Source organism: Syngnathus floridae, chromosome 2, assembly GCF_059516105.1.
Source record: "Syngnathus floridae isolate MCC-2025c chromosome 2, RoL_Sflo_1.0, whole genome shotgun sequence".
Lineage (NCBI taxonomy): Eukaryota > Metazoa > Chordata > Actinopteri > Syngnathiformes > Syngnathidae > Syngnathus > Syngnathus floridae.
Window position 1 is genome coordinate 22,220,014 of NC_142414.1, and position 17,263 is coordinate 22,237,276.

Below are 17,263 nucleotides of genomic sequence, written 5' to 3' on the forward strand. Positions count from 1 at the left end.
CTGGTCACCGCACGGTTTCCATTTCCTTGGAGCTACGATCCTGTCATCATGTTGGATAATTAACAGTAAATATGTTTCTGCACTGCTAAAGTGCGGTCGTAATGTATAAGGGCAGTCTTTTGAGCACAAGGCTAAATGAGCGAGGCAGTTGCATATAATTTTGCAATTCTTTGCTTCCTTTCACATGTGCAAGTCTGTCATTCGCTGACCATTTTGCATAAGTTTAATTGTTTTACAAAATGCTATAAAACTGAAAAAGTCTCATTCTCAGCCGTACATGAAACGAATATTTAGCTAATGTGTGAAAAAACTATTATGTTCTATGCAGTTTCTTTTGCAAACCATATGCTAAACTATTCGTCAGCTAGAACGTCGGCCTTCCAGAGAACACCACCTTTCACTACCACAGATTGGAGCATCTGCTAGAGTTTAGCAATGAGAAAGAATGGACAAGAATTAAATAAACAGCACGCTCTTCTCGCACATGCTGCCTCATGTCTGTTCACATGATGTGAACGAGTACAAAAAAAACTCTAACCCAAAAATGTATTTATGTAAAGTCCAGTAAAGAAAGGCTGTCTTTTCATTTGTTTTACTTAAAAACTAGTAGACCATTCATGCGCAATAACATTTATAAAAAAAATATTTTTTTAAATTAAAATATTTATGTCAGATATTTCATTTTCCTATAAAACCAGTTATTAAATTTAACAATACACATCCACTTAAGTGGCAAAATCATTTTATGTTAAGCAGAATGTAGTAAGTAATTATTGTGTAATGTAATATTATGTTCAGCAGAGTCTAAATATTAAACTAACTTGTAATCTAACTCAGTTACTTTTTAAGTAAAATAATCATAAAAAATTAAGTTACTTTTGAACCAAGTAATCAGTGAAGTAACTTAATACATTTTTAAGGTCACTGGCAATACTGTTCACCAGCAATTTTTCTTACTGTACTTTTTTGTGTGTGTGGGGTCACGAGGGGATTTGTCTTGAGTAAAAATAAACCGAGGCTAACCTCCATGATGCAAGCTTCTCAAGGATGAGTGTTTAGTGTCCCACACCTGCTCATCGAAAAGCTGAACGTTCTTCGACGCACAAGCTTTCTTCAGACCTCCCGCTTCTTTTGCGAGTATTACTTTGAAGTTCTCTCCTCATGCAAATGGCTTTGTGCACTGTCAAGTGGGATTTGCATTTATGATGAGAATAATTGCCCCTCTGAAAGAGGATACTTTCAGAGGGAAAAATGGACCTCTCTATTGTGTATTGCGTGACTCTTGCCCTTCAGAGTTTTAAGTCTACTGTGTTGCAGTGTCTAATAATTTTCGTAACATCTGTGAGCAGACCGACATTTACAATGTTACTAACAGTAGTCACACCACGTATCCACAGCAGTGAGCCTGTTCATTTAGCATAGGAGACCATGTGCTAAATATTAAGCTACCTCCCTAATGTTTTTGACACATGATGTGGTTTGCTTTGGATCATGTAGATCACTTGCTCCTCTCTTTTCTATGTTCCTCTTCTGACCACAATACAAGTTGATCTTGATATTGGTTTCTGTCCAAGGAATGTTATGACAGACATTTTTTTTAAGCTGTTAAATGCAACCAATGCGTTATACTTAGTGTTTGACATTTATAAAGACATCTCTTGGATTTATTTATTTCTTTATTTTTTACAATGACATATACTGCCTCCAAAGTATTCTGGGCAAATGTTGAAATCATGCAATAATTACAAAATCAACCTCCTCTTTTAGGGTCTCCCTAATGGTTCTCCTCTCCTCCATTTGGGTCATGGAGCTGTTGCAAGAGCACACGAAAAACATTTTTTTAGAGAGGATCCACAATTTCAAAGGGATACATGTGTCATTGGTAGGTGTGCTACCTCAAAAGTACTTTCTTGAACCTCCACCCTCCACCATTTGGTCTAGCAACAGCATTAGCAAGCAGGCAGATTAATTGCCGGAAATGTGTTATTGAATAGAAAAATAAATGCACATTGGGGTCTGGGGAAAAATGATTTCCATTCTTCTAGGATGGTTTTATTACTTTCTTTCATGCGGTATTCTGGAGTTTATTTTCTCAATGGCTCTGTTGGAATTTATGTGGCAGCTTTGGATATTCAAGAAGTATCAAAAGTGTATCATTATAATAATATAATATGATATACCGTATTGGCCTGAATATAAGACGACCCTGATTATAAGACGACCCCTTCTTTTTCAAGACTCGTTTGAAAAAAGACTTTTTGAACACCAAATTAATTTTTTATACAGAAAATAATTACAGTGCATCTGAAACAAATGACTATAACAATATATTCGAGAGAAAAAGCATGTTATTTTGCTTCATTCAAATAATGCAAAAACGGTCCATCACATCTTAATATCTGAACATTTAAATATGTTAACTAAAGTGCAATCACATTTGTAAATGAATGGTTTTTGAAATGTAAATAAACCAATCTACCGTGATAAAACAACTAAACTGCAATAACTACATTAACTATCATAGTGAAGTCCAACTGTAACTGTATTCTTGAAACAAATCTGAATAAGGAAAAATATTGCAATAAAATAATGCAAATTGCTACCGCTATTTTTATTTTTCGTCTTCGTGACAGGGGTTCGCTTTGGCCTGGGGAGTTGAGTTCAGCATTCGCTTTAAAGATATCCGGCGCCATCTAGCGTTGTGAATGGGGATAATGTCTAGACCCCGAATGTAAGATGACCCCCACCTTTTCAGCCTTATATCAATGCAAAAAACACCGTTTTATATTTGGGCCGATATGGTAATATGATATATGATATAATATATAATATAATATAGTAGATGCTGAGCAACCACAAACATAGTTTCTTCACAATTATATTAAGACCTAACTCTTTACACTATCCCATTACCTTCATGCCATATTGGACGGATGATAATAAAAACTAGATGTATCAAGTGTAGACCTCCAAGGTTTATTATCTATCGGTTTATTTAGCCCGATTAGCACTTTAGGCTCTGTTGAGTGGCACGCTCAAGAAAGATGCTGGAGAGCGCAGGTTTTTATTTCCATTGCCATGAGATGGCAGTGTTGCCAAGACAACCGAAGATAACAGAAGCAAGACGTTAGAATCAAGGGAGCAAAGCTGTTTGAACCTGAACTGCCTCTTCCGTGATGCTACAAAGCATAAGAAAGTGCCGGTGATGTGACAACTGCAGCTGAAAGATTTAAGCACCTTCAGGCAACGAATTCTTGTAATCAACAGCCTGAAGACGCCCCAGTAACAAGTGCTATGAGAATGAAGTCTGCTTCATTTTTAAAGATTCTCATTTCCCCTGAGCCCGATCAGCCCATTTGAGTGCTCCATGCATTTTTATGATGTCTGAAAAGGCCCACTTGCGATTATGTGGGAGAGGTATTCAAGTTCGCTATGATTTGCTCTCTTTTTGTTTTTTTGAGAGTTGGAATGAAATGTGCTTTGGAAGAATTCCTCTGCAGCTCATAAAAGAAAGCAGGAGGCGATGGCTAAGAGCCTACGAGGACAGATAAGTGTTTGAGCCACTCTTGCATGGGGATAAATGGTTGCAGCGCAACCTTCCGCCTCCTCTTAGCAGACAATGCCGCTCCTTTCAAATGAGGGTCTGGATGTAGCCCTCCTACGTTTATGGATGGCACTCACACCTGTCTTCTTTCCCTCCGCGGGGTGTGTATGAAGAATGGCAGCAGCCGTGAGTCGTCAGTCGTCACACGGCCCCTCGGCTGCTGCCCTGCATCCTTCTGTATCAAATTGCTCCACTTCACCTCAAAATGGTAGAGGAAGCCATTCTCTCAATGAGGTAGGAGGAAATAAAGAAGCAGACAACATGAGTGAATGTTCCCCCTCAAAACAAAATTGAGTGAGCACCGTTTTCTAACGGCTTCCTCAAGAACACTACAAATGGGCTTCCAAATGTAGTGGCGGCAAATTCACCAACTTGAATAGAAAATATTCCTGTTAATCTATTCCACAAAAACAACGGCTAAACCTTTAATTAGCATGCAGAGATTTTTTTCATGCATTCTTACTGTGAAAATTCACATTCAACAATCTGAACCACAACAATATAACAGTGAAAATATTTTCTCGGACTAAATTTTCAGATAAATCCGAGTTACTTTAAGTTTCTTGCTGTATTTACTCAAATTGCCGCTTTGGATCTAATTGAACTTATAAACCCTGCACCATACAGTAAAAATATGCCATCAGGTTGCTGTCCTTGACTTGGACTCTACTCCAAACAGGAAGGACAGAGCAGACAATCAGACCCCATACGTGAGATCTGTGACGATGATGTGCTAACCATTAGTCCACCGGGCTGTGCCCCCCCCCCCTTATTATTTATACTTGTCTGCCAATAATTTGTAGTTTGCCTTTTTCAGGCTTCAGCTCCAAACAACCTAATTTGGGTTGAAAATTGGACCGACCCAGGAAGTGGTTTTGCCCAACACAATTCATTCTTTTGTAAAACCCAACAAATGTTTTTATTTTTTTGTATAACAACCCAAAGTTAGGTCAAACTGTGTGCCTCCAAGCTGTAGTAATCAAGCCGGGGATCTTCTTGTTTTTCTGCCACTCATAACACTCTCGCAATCTTTTTTGTGTGTGTCTTTTTAAGTGGCAACTTGTGCCAGTGCGTTTTGAAGTAAAAATGTTGAACTGTCGCGCAAAGTCTTGATCCAAATGACACTCCCGGTGGGGAAAAGGGGCACCATAGGGAGCAATGATGAAGGGAAAAGTCATCCCAACACCTGGGTTTAGGACAAACATGAAATCTTTTGTGACAACGTGATGAAAGAAACACAATGGCATGATGAAAGAACGACTTGGTAGCAAAGAGAAGCCTTTTCCTCTTCAGATTAACTGCATGCTTTAACAAGATTGTGTGGGCATGTGGGAGGATGGGGATGTCAGCTGATCCACAGGCTGCCCTACATAGATAGAGTGAGAGGAGGATCGCATGGAAACTGAAACCCTGCGACTCCAGTGTGCATGGTTTAAAAAAAAAAAAAAAAGTTACAAAAATTGACGTTCACAAGCTCTCATCTGTTTGTTCACATGAAGAGAGTGATGATGCCTTCAAGTGCTTCCTCTGTGTTTCTCCATGCGCTTTTCTGATTACATACATGAATAAAGCCCTCCAGAAAGCGTGGTTTATTTTCCCATATCATACAGAAATATATATTTTTAACATACATTAAAGACAGACCTGGAAGCATCTCAGCTGAATAGGCAATATTCGGATGTGAAGAATTCAAATGGTTGAAATTTACTGTAGTGTACTGGGTTTGATTCTTAGCCGTTTTTTGCTTTTTTTACTGTTTGCCCCCCATCCTGTCTCCATTCCAACAAAATGCATGTCAATTCATTGAAGACTGTACATTGTCCATTGGTGTGAACGTGAGCATTAAATGCTTGCTTGTCTTTATGTGCCCTATGATTGGCTCACACGCTAATGAGGATAGGCGCTATAGAAAACGGATACATCGATGATTAGTGAATGTTGTGTTTTTGTTGGAAAAAACAAAAAACAACAAAAAACAACCAACAAGCATTGGTTGGCTTCAACGAATTACTAAAGTGATTTATATGTACTGGCAACCAATTCAGGGTGTACTAATTGTCTTCTAATCGCTGCTTCTTTGGATGGATGGCTGCACAGAATTTAAGCACCCAATCGTTTGTTAAAATAATACAATGTGGAGTGAAATATACAACAATTGCCTACGTCATACTACGTCATGTTTCTTCTGTCATTTATCGTCTGATCCACCAAAGAGCTGCTTAGTGACGTGGGGCACATTTTCAGTGCTGGCAAGCTACTTGAAAATTGTATTGAGGTAAGCTATAAGCTATATTCTATGTTACATTTACCTTAACTACACTGAAGCTAAAACCTGGAGAAATTGTGAAAAGTAGTTAGACTAGATAAAAACATCTTAAGATGGGTGGAGTGCCTCCAAAAGTACATATTAAAATGTACATTGTGAATGAACACTGAATTCTAAACTGATTTTTCTTTCTTTTTTTTTTTTTTTGACTTCACTGGCCCCCGTCAGCTATTATTTTTTATTATTTAGATTTATTTAAGGTCAATATACAAAAATAACACATGAAAATAATCGATGACCTGTTTTTTCAGTCAAAGATTAATAGAAGTTTGTGATGAAATTATTTGTGTCGTTTGGGGACATGACAGTGGATAAGTCACTAATCTGATGTCAGGCTTGCATTGATGGGGTATAGCTAAGGAAGTTATATATCATGCATGTTTTTTCCCTTCTCCATACTTAATCAGAATGGAGTCACTATATATAGAGAGCAATAAATCAGAATTGTGTCACTCACTTGAAGTTAGTATCATAACTCCATGTCTGTACACAATTCAAAATTAGATCCTGCCATGAACATATTTGGAAAGCACCTTCCTTCTCTCATGACAGTGGATAAATCACTAATCTGATATCAGGCTTGCATTGATGGGGTATAGCTAAGGAAGTTATATATCATGCATGTTTTTTCCCTTCTCCATACTTAATCAGAATGGAGTCACTATATATAGAGAGCAAAAAATCGTGAATTGTGTCACTCACTTGAAGTTAGTATCATAACTCCATGTCTGTACACAATTCTAAATTAGATCCTGCCATGAACATATTTGGAAAGCACCTTCCTTCTCTCATGGCAGCTGTTGCGAGAGAACTGACACTTTCTCTGTTAATAGGGCTATACAATGAAAAGGCACACAACAGCAGCAGTTGAGGCAGTCAATCCCAGGCCACAGAGGATTTCTTGTTGAAATATTAATTGGTTGCCTCCTTTGCCATCCACTAGTTTTCTCTGAGCTGGGAGAGCTGCCATGTCATTCATTTCCAATTTACAACAGGGCCTGTGGTCATGGAGCCCAGGCCATGTCGGAAGACCAGTCCTAAAGAGGAAACACAGTCAGCCGTCTGACGCGATCGCTTAATAAGGACAGTGAAGAGACTGCTCTGAATAAACACATATGTGAAATTAGCTCAAGTATTGTTTGAACCATATGCCTGCTGATGGCTTTGCAGTGAGATGGCCATGTCCCAATTCTGTCCTGTTCAAAAAGTGTTGGCAGCTCACAATTTTTTTAACCAGCAGAAGCCCACAGCCTTGTTGAGCCAAATGGGCAAGCAATGTTATTGAATAAGCGTTCCAAAAAACTGAATAACACATGGTCCGATAGGGGTTTTCACCAAATGAAGTTTTTGTAGTTTTCTGTACTTACTATTGGAACCTCATTCCGTTGAGCCTTCAATGGAAACACCATTTCTCCATTATGGTCACATGTCACAGTTTTAGAAAATAATTTACCAAATTGCAATACAATTGTGAGTGAGAGAGGCATTTGGCATATTTGGAATGAATGAATATCACAACTAAAGTATGAAGCACAGTTAACGCTTTTTCTTCTTTCACACAATTCCAAACCGTCACGCTACAATATAAGTCAGAGTAGTTTACTATCAATATATAAACACAATCCATTGTACTCAGCAGAGATGCTGATAGTTATCCTTTCTTTGGTCCTCAGAGCTAGCAAGTCAACTGTGTAGCTCAAACTGCTACTCTGCAAGTGCCAAATAAATCATATTCCGTGTCGAAACAAGCCAATCAGCAATAAATAATCAATTAATGACTTTGTCGCATTTTTCGCACTACAATTAAATAAAACCATACAATTTAAGGTAAAAAAAAAAAAAAAAATGGCCGGTGGGTGAAGCTGTGTTCCTCACCACTGCACCTACATTTAGCTGCCTGGCAGGTGTCATTGTCCAGTTGGCAAAAAAAGAGGACTTGGACAACCCCATAGTGTGAGGATGCAAAAGCCTTGGGTTGTTTCTTGTTTTATTCAGTATGTCCATTGTGTATTTTTAAAATGGCTCAGATCCCCCTCAGTGTGCTTCTTCTTCAATTTCAGTGTCTCTGGAAGATTGTTCCATACTAGTCCCAGGGATTTAGTCTCTTTCTGACTGACTTCTGGCTCAGCATAACAATGCCAGTCTGACAGGACTTTCTGCTTCACAGCTTTGGCTCATAAGAGAAACAACAAGAGCAAACACATCTGGAAACACCTGTTAGAGACTATTCTGTTGCAGGATAACAGCTTTGTAGAGAGATTTGTAGAGATTTGTCACTCTGCTTATCCCCTGGCTGGCCTTTCTTGACTTAATAGACATGATTGTGTTACAATATTGATTACTTTGCATAATTGGACTCATCATTAGGCAGTTACTTTACTTTGATTACAATATACATCCATTTTCATCAATGCTTGTATTCGTTAGGGTCAAAGGTAAACTACAAGCCTAATCCATCTGAGATACTGTAGACTCTTGAATGGTGATAATATCAATGCATTAGCTCTACCCCTTGTACCTATTAGGATCACTGGTAAGATGGAGTCTCTAGTTCACTTAACATGTAAGATGTTGGAATGTGAGTGGAAGAACATGCACATGCAAAATCCAAATGGGAAGGCTGGAGCGTAGAACTGTGAGTAAGATATTGTAACTACTACCATTCCCTGGTGTTTTTAGACTATTCTGGATTAGTCATTGGTCAGGCAAACAACAGTAAAATAAAATGAAACAGAAGAACATGCATGTATTTTTTTTCGGATGCTTGAACAGATTAATGCTATTTCCTTTCATTTCGACAAGGAACTATAATTTGATCTATGAGTTTTTTGGGTTACATGTATGGTGTGAATGAATAAATCTCGTATCTCAAGTCACGGTTGTACAATGAAACAAAAAACTAATCCATGATGTAATGACTTAAGGAGTGAACCCCTTCTGTAATGGCACAAGTGTGACCGAGCGGGCTGATATGATCAATGAACACAACACAGATGGAAAGTGAGGGGCCTGTTAATGGCCGAGCCAATGAGCTGTACTAGCGACATGCTGCAATATACGTAAGATAAGACATGAAAAGCTGTTCTTTCACCTCGAGCCATTATCGTTCCCTCTTTGACCGGCTTCAGTACCCTTCCTGCATTTGGAATTCAATACTGGCGTGGAGTCTAAATCACAGGTGTCAAACTCAAGGCCCAGGTGCCACATATGGCCCGCCACATCATTTTAGTATGTGGGCAACGAAGACAAATTGTGCATCAAATTCATGTGTCATTACTAGAATTGCAAATTGTCTTCACTTTTAATAATAGATATATATTTTTTAAATATTTGACCAAGTTTTACTCGTCTGATTTGAAAACGAGTTATTTGTCAGTTTGTTTTGTAGCTTTTACTGTATTTAATATGAGGTGCTCATACATTTATTTGGGTTGACAGTCATAATGGCCCTCCGAAAGAAGCTATGACTACAATGCGGCCCGTGAAAAAAAATGAGTTTGACACCCCTGGTCTAAATTGAGGAGCATATGCTATGATGCATGTGCACAAACTACTGTTGTGCAATAGCCACAACACCAGCGGGATGCACGCGAATGCTTCGTATCGGTGAAAATTTTCTGGCAGAGCCGTAGTCTACCAATGCTAGCGAAAACATATCTGTCTCACAAAGCAATCTAATCGGAGGACGCAACGGACACGATCACGTTACAGAAGTCATGAGAATTTGTCTTGCCAATTTGATAATGGAACCCTCAATGTAACATGAAACAATAAATTTGATTCTTTTTTTAAATAAAGTCAAGAGCATGTGGATCAGTGTGAGAAGAAAATGATGAGTTTCTCAACAAAACACATCTGTAGTTTGCCATTGTCTTAAAAGCCTATTTATGTAACATTCAGCTATATGGTGAAAAGAAATGTCTTAAAAGCTCTTTATCATAATGACATGCATCTACATATCATTGGTACAATGGTGAGCTAAGTTCTTCTAAAATGGGAGTTTTTTTGGTGGCTCTTTTGCAAACCTGGAAGTAAGATGGGCACCTGTCCCTTCTTACCTGCTGGTTGTGAAGGTCTTACCCTAATCCACCCCCTTTTTTTGTTCTCCTTCGTTCATCTGCTTTAATTCAGAAGGTTCAAAGTGTCAAAAGCTAACACAGCTCTTTTGGGGTTGAAGGAAGCAGCAGAATCCAACAAAAAGTGCAGCCACACTTAAATTGACTCGCTATGTTTTCTTGTAATATTTCCTGAGAGAATATTTGGCCCATAGTGCGTTGGATGAGCTTCCTCACGGCAACATCTGTTCCACAAGTATTCACAGCCAGATTGGCGTATTAAAGAGCAGTTTGGGGTATAATCATCTTGTAGAGGGAAAGTTATTAGGTTGTACCTGTGTGTTTGACTGTGAAACCAACCTGGGATTGAAATAATCTTTATTTACACTTGGTATTATCTCAATGTTATTTTTATGCTATGTTATTTTTCAACTATTTTCAACTATTTTATCTTAATCAAATGATCATTACCAATCAATTAGATATATAATATATATTTCAGACGCTTGGCGATGAAGTGCCGCCTCTACGCAAAAAACAATGAGAGCAAGTGCACTATGTTGCGTGAGAAAGGTTACTCAGCACAGTTGAAGTTGATCTGCCATCCTGAGCAGAGCTCAGAAATACAGGAAAAGGCATCATTAGTTCTGTTTGGGTTAATGTGCCTGCTGAAGATGAACACAATGGATAAAAACAGATATCACTGTCTTCTACCATTACAGTTGTACACTTCAATGCATTTTTGTACATTGACAGCTTGACAGCTCTATTTGGATTATTGATTGCTTGGCTGACGATGACAGAAGTGATTGGGATGGTGATGATGATGTAAAGTTTGGTGTCTTTTTCTTGTTTTGGTTTCAATAATTACATTATGTAGGACATGGGAAGCCAGAAGGGCTTTTTTCTCTCTTTGGAACACTTCAGAGAGTGAATAGAGCTGATCTATTTCAGGAAGTGGGTTAGTAGCTAGGCGAACAGACTCCATTCAGGGAATAAACATATTTTACAAATTAAGATATTTGTTATTGTACCATATAGCCCTTGGTGTCACCAAGATTCATAAGAATTAAACAACTTAAGCATTACAATAAGTTCAGGGGTCACTGTTTATATATGTGTATATGAATATATATGTATACAGAAAGAAAGATTCAATCCCAGTACCCATATCGGTGAGGCATACTTACACGTCACATGTTCAACTATGCTACACCATTTTGTAAAAACAAAACAGAACAAAGCAATAACGTAACAGGTCAATTAAGTCATGACAACTTCAAATACGGAACTTGGAAGAAGTATCGTCCCTTTTGTGTAAATTAAAAAGCAATCACTAGATTGTATTTACTTGATAATTTTAGCAAACTCAGCAAACTATCAACTGACTGAATCCATAGTCGAAGGATCCTTAGACTATGGATTCAGTCAGTTGTATCGATACACTCCATTATAAAGTAGCTCAGTTTCCTCAACAATTTCACAGCACAGACTAAATGTTTAACACTCAATTATCATGGCCAAATGTAACTAATCATAGAGGAAAACAAAGGAAAACAATCTTAGTAGAGCCCACGCCATCAGATCGCTCAGAATCGTCCACAGATATCTAAGAATTGAGCTTATTCTGACTTTGATTGAAATGGGAGGAAAATGCTCAGAGCTGGCCTTGCTTCATGGGTGTGCCGTGCTTTACCTGAATATGAGCAATTATTTTTCATGCCATACTCAAAACCTGATTTTCATTCCTATTGTGTGCTACCACTATGGATGCCCTTTGCTCATCCAGAGCTGTAGACAAGCATCAAAGCTCACCGGAAACAAAATGACGACTAATGGACTGGAGAGCCCTTGTGATCTATGCTTGTATTTCTTTAACGTGACAACGCATGGAGGGAGTGCACAAAGTTGCTATGATGATTCTGCGCTGAAATCATGACATTCAAATCCAAATTGACAGACACACTTTGATGCAGGTGTGTGCTGGAAAACAATGCTTTGAAGGCAGACTCCCTGCAGATATTTGCCAGCAGTAATATGCAAAAATGCAGAGTACTCGTAGTGGGCTTCACCTTCTATCTCTCACTGTTTCAGGTCTCTACACAGACAACCACTGTCACATCTGGCCCGCATGACTCTTATGTACTGCATATGCAGACATGACAAACTATGTTCCAACAAATTATTGGCTTTGGATAACAAGCAAAGAGGCTTAGCCTGCACTAGTCTGTCATTAGCTTTCTATACACTGACAACATAGTGTACCTATATGCAGCTTGAGCTTACAATGTGAATCTTTCCATGACATGATATGCTGTCGTATGTGCCTCACAGCTAAAAGATTACTTAATCCAGACAGAATCCTTTTTTGATGATCCCTTGTTTCTCAACAAATAATTGTATTCGCCTACTTAACGCTTTGGGGATTGAAAGAAAAAGATGGGGAGACGCATCAATATAATTGAGGCTATAAAAGGATGGTGCAAACTCACCGACACTGCTGGCAGTCAGACTTTCAATCAGTACCTCGCACGAGGATAGAGATAGAGACAGTCAAAAGGAGTCGAAGAGGGATCAGCAGTATAACAATTTTGTTGTGCAATTGTTTTTGCAAACTTATAAGACCAACATAAGAGAAATATTTAATACTGTGTTGAACTGAGATTTCTAGGAGAAAGCCTTAGGAAACTTTGAGTATAAGTCTTATCAAGAGGTAAATTTAAGGTGACAGACTTGCGAGTGGTGCGTAATTGAGGAAACAGAAAGCAGCTTACAATGCAAACTTTGAAATCAACAACAACAAAACAATTTTCCAATCAATGAAAGTTTCCATTAAGTATTGGTCGGAATATATCAACATTATGATGCTGCAGGACATTGTTGCCGAAATTCACAATCTAATATGTGTGAACATTCTCAAGCACTGCAAATTAAACCTCATTGAGCACCTTAACCATCAAAAATAATTAAGTCTTTTATTATTATGTTGCTGTACACTGTTAAGTCACCAGTAACCTTAACCTTTCAAGCTCAAGTTCTTGGGGGACTAGAAATCCTTATTACTTCAAACAAAACCACAGCATGCAAGCGTTTTCGACACAGAATATGTAAAATTTCTCAATAGTAATATATCTCTCAGAGACTGCAGTTAGCCTCCATTGAGTCTTTTGGACATTTAGTATTCCGCAGTCGCTCGCGCTTCATGTTGCTTCTACTAATTGGATGCCGCACGCCTGCTGTCCTTCGAATTTAATGTTATTGTGTTTTTGCTTAAAGAATGACTCAAGCTCGTATGCGTTGTCTAATATTTACTGAATCAGTTCATGCACGGCAGCGGGTGTTGATACAGGGTTCAACAATTTGTTACCTACTGCTTTATTAGCCCCTGTAATGGGCTATTCAAACTGAATCAAAATTGTAGAAAGCCGTGGAAAATTTTGAACTTGTGACACAAGTTGTTTGTTTTTCTTGTCCAGTTTTTGGGACAGAGAAAAATGTATCCAAGCATAGGACTTAAGTGATTCATCTTTGCAATCTACTCTGCATCAGTTATCCTGTCAGACCCACGGGTAGATGGAGCTTATCTCAACCGACTCCTTGCAAAATGCGAACTTCACGTTGAACTGGCTGCCAGTCAACCACAGGGCACGGATTCTTCATTTAAAATGCTAATAGTTCAACCTAGATTTATTGGTGCAACATTTCTCTTTGCTGTTAATATCATTTAAAGTGGTATTACTGTACAATGGTCAGCGTGGTGCCATAGTGTTCAGCATATGTAACCTAAACGTAGAGGTAGATATGTCATATGCGAGGTGACTGAACAACCTTATTTCTATATTTTCTTTCAGTTTTTATTTTCCAATCCCAAGAACATAATTAAACTAGGCAGCATATTGAAACAATAAAATGTACTGTTTACTGTCCATCCATCATGCAACGGGAATAGAGGATCGAAGTGTCGGGAAGCAAGGATGCGGGGATGTGGCTCAGTCAAGAAATATTTCATAGCAAATAAGGCACTACTGGTCAAAACGTTTCTGAAGAAATGAAAGAGTAACAAACAAATACCAACAAAAAAGACCTGAACGTGATTTGGGGAGCACAAAAACAAAATGCATGGCATTGCATGAGATAGGACAAAGCGCATAGGACGGATGACAATGGACAATGATCCAACAAAGACTAAAGAGAAAGGAGGGAACTAAATACAAAGAAACTGATGAGATAACAAGGAACACCTAGACAAAACAAATGGCGGAGAGAGCTGATTCGAAGACTCAAGGGGCGGGGCTAACGAGAACAGGTTGAAACAATGATCTAATGAGATATACAAAGAACCCCAGGAAAACAAAACCTACAAAAATAAAAATAAACCAAAGTCCAAATCAAAACCAACCAAACAAAAAACATTGTTCATCTGTCCATCCATCATCTGAACTGCAGAGAAATCACAGGCACAATGGATTGGTCAATCAGTCTACCATGCATGTCTTTGGAATGTGGAAGGAAACCACAGTACCTGGAGGAAACCCACACAGGCAAGACCAAAGCCCGGATCTGAATCCACAATCTCTGCTCTGTAAGGTGATGTGCTAACCAGTTGACCACTGTACTGTCCCAGTGGTAACAGTATAGTATATTTTGAAATAAACGCACTTTAAAAGTAATAGAACTCTCTCACACACACACACACACACACACACAGACCCACGCACATGTACGCACGTATGCACACACACATGCACGCACACACACAGCCTGAAAAACTTAGACACTATGTCTGTCACAGGGCTACCACCTGTATCCTAATTAGATTCAATAGAAATATTTTTACTATAATGCAATATTAACCAAAGCTCGAACATGTCAGGAAGGAAGGGGAGTAGGATGAAGAGACTGCCAGAGGCTTATACAGTGCAATAAGGGAGTCAGTCCGCGTAAATACAATTTGCCTGACGGCTTGACATCACCCTCCAGGATTCTGCTGGGGAACGATGAAGAGTGCCATCATGTGCCTCGGAATATGTCTGCCAAATGATCTCCATTCTCTTATTATTTCCCCATGTTGGAATTCAACTAGGGCAGCATGGTGAGCTAATGGTTGGCTTCTCCCTCTGCCCGCCTGGGTTTTCTCCAGCTACAATGACTCCCTCAAAAACCCCATATGCAGCAACAAGACCAAACGCACAGTAAAGGCAAACATTGAACACACAAATTCTAAATTTGTTTCCTTCACATTCTCTTTTAATGTTTATATACACAATACTCTGCTACTTCACTTTATTAAAAACATGTTTCAAAGTGATGGATTGATAGAATGATTCAATAAAACACGACAATATATTTTTTCTTGAGCTCTTGCCCTTTGTTGGTTTAATAAGAGCTGCAAGTGAGATCATTGAGCCATTTGAAAATGAGTTTTCCACCTTACCAATCATCTATAAATTGAAAGTTTTGCTTTATGGGGCAGTAAATGTCGAATATAAAATCAGAAGCAGCGCATTCTTAATGTTGTCGACATGCTATCGTTGACTAGCAAAGCCCTCCGGAGACAAATAAAGTCTTCCAGCTGACAGATAAGGTGGGCGCAGACCCGAGTTAGGTGTTTGATTTGTTTCCCGTGCTCTTCTCCCAGCTCGTGCCTTGCTCTGGTGCACATGACCGCGCTCTCGCTAGATGATCTAGTGAAACGCTTAAAAGTCGGCCAACTGGTTTTATAACCACATTAATCTTCAGGTGCTCCGGTAGCGCACTTGGCCACTTGAGGAGTGGAAGAGCCCGGTCAAGCTTTTCATGAATTCACACTCAAGCAGAGAAGTAGCACATCCCCACTGACTTGCATGAATTTGCCGTGACGCCTCACTGAAAAGCTTTGGCGTGAAGCCTGATAACTGCGTTTGCCTTCTCATTACTCATGTTTAGTATACAAAATGTGCACAATGTATGGACAAAAAGCACAAAGCACAGAGAATGTTTGACTTTTTTTGTCTAATCTGAATGTAACATAATAATATTATCTGCATGAAGTATTTTTTTCCAAAATTAAGTTTACACAGCTTTGCAATGCAAATACGGCTCTTAACCCGGTACAGTTACAGGTGTTTGGGAGGGTATGCGAATCAACATTGGACTCTGCAATTAACAATCAAACTGTCATGCTCACCCAACAATTACAATTCTGGTAAATGGCTTATCACTTTTATAACTTCAGTGGTCAAACCACGTCACACTGACTCCGATTATATTCAGGTTAAGGTCAAAATTCCCGTTTTGAAAACATTGGTAATATCTCGTTTACATGCCTGAACGTATATCGTCAATATCCTAATTAAATGAAACACATGGACGTCATGACGTAAACAGATGCTTGTTACTTTCTACCGTCAACAAAACACATTATATTCATGTCACTCGCCACAGGAACAAAGAGGTCTGTTTGCCCCATTGCTCCAAAAATGGGCTTTTCTGCCACGTTTTCTGTTTCAAATTTGCTAATCTTTGAAATACAGAACTAGTGGTTGTTTGTCTGTCCCAAGAGAATGCATTCACAAGTCATTTTTGGATCCGACAACATAATATATCTTGCTTCTCTGTTGGGTGATTGTCATTATTGTTTCCTAGTTAACGTCCCTACGGTGCGTTGCTGCGGTCGCTGTTTTTCTGCTTTTCTCCTGCTTTTTTCCTGTCAATTAGATCTCAACTGTGGTGTTTTTGTTTTTGAAAAAGAGACAGCCCTATTTTGACAAGGAGCCAAAACTACACATATATGATTTCCATGAAAAATAAATGCAAAGTTATCCAAAATATAAATAATTCAAATTAAGTACAGCAAAATGAAAAATCTAGTTTAGTACAGTGAAGAGAAATTTGTTTTGTTGTACTTTTTTGCTTTCCACCACTGAAGATGAACGGAGTAGACATTCAGTGCTATTTATTGCTTGAATATGGGACGCAGCCATAAAACACATCTGTCAAGCCCATATTGCTAGTCTTTTGCTCACTTTAAAACGGAGTAGTTTCCATCAAGAAGTGCAAACTTGTGAGTAGCACAAGCAAAATTTACTAAACCACAAAACTATATTAAGTGGTTCATAAATGGTGGCAAGTGGGCAAAGAAGACCCCTAAAATTGTGTATTTTGGCTGTATAAATCACTATCATCATGTGAAATCACGATATGCTTTATTTGAAGGGAAAGCAGTAAACATGTTACCAAAGGAATCCAGAGTCATTTTTGAAGGCAGCAACAAACTATCATGAGCTTACTGTTTAGGCT

The 17,263-nt window shown here is 38.7% G+C and overlaps 1 protein-coding gene across 1 annotated transcript in view; it reads right to left on the reverse strand.

Annotated features, from left to right (window-relative positions):
- cfap74 (cilia and flagella associated protein 74) overlaps positions 1-17,263 on the reverse strand; it is a 150,021-nt gene that overhangs the window by 47,692 nt on the left and 85,066 nt on the right. The window lies entirely within an intron of this gene.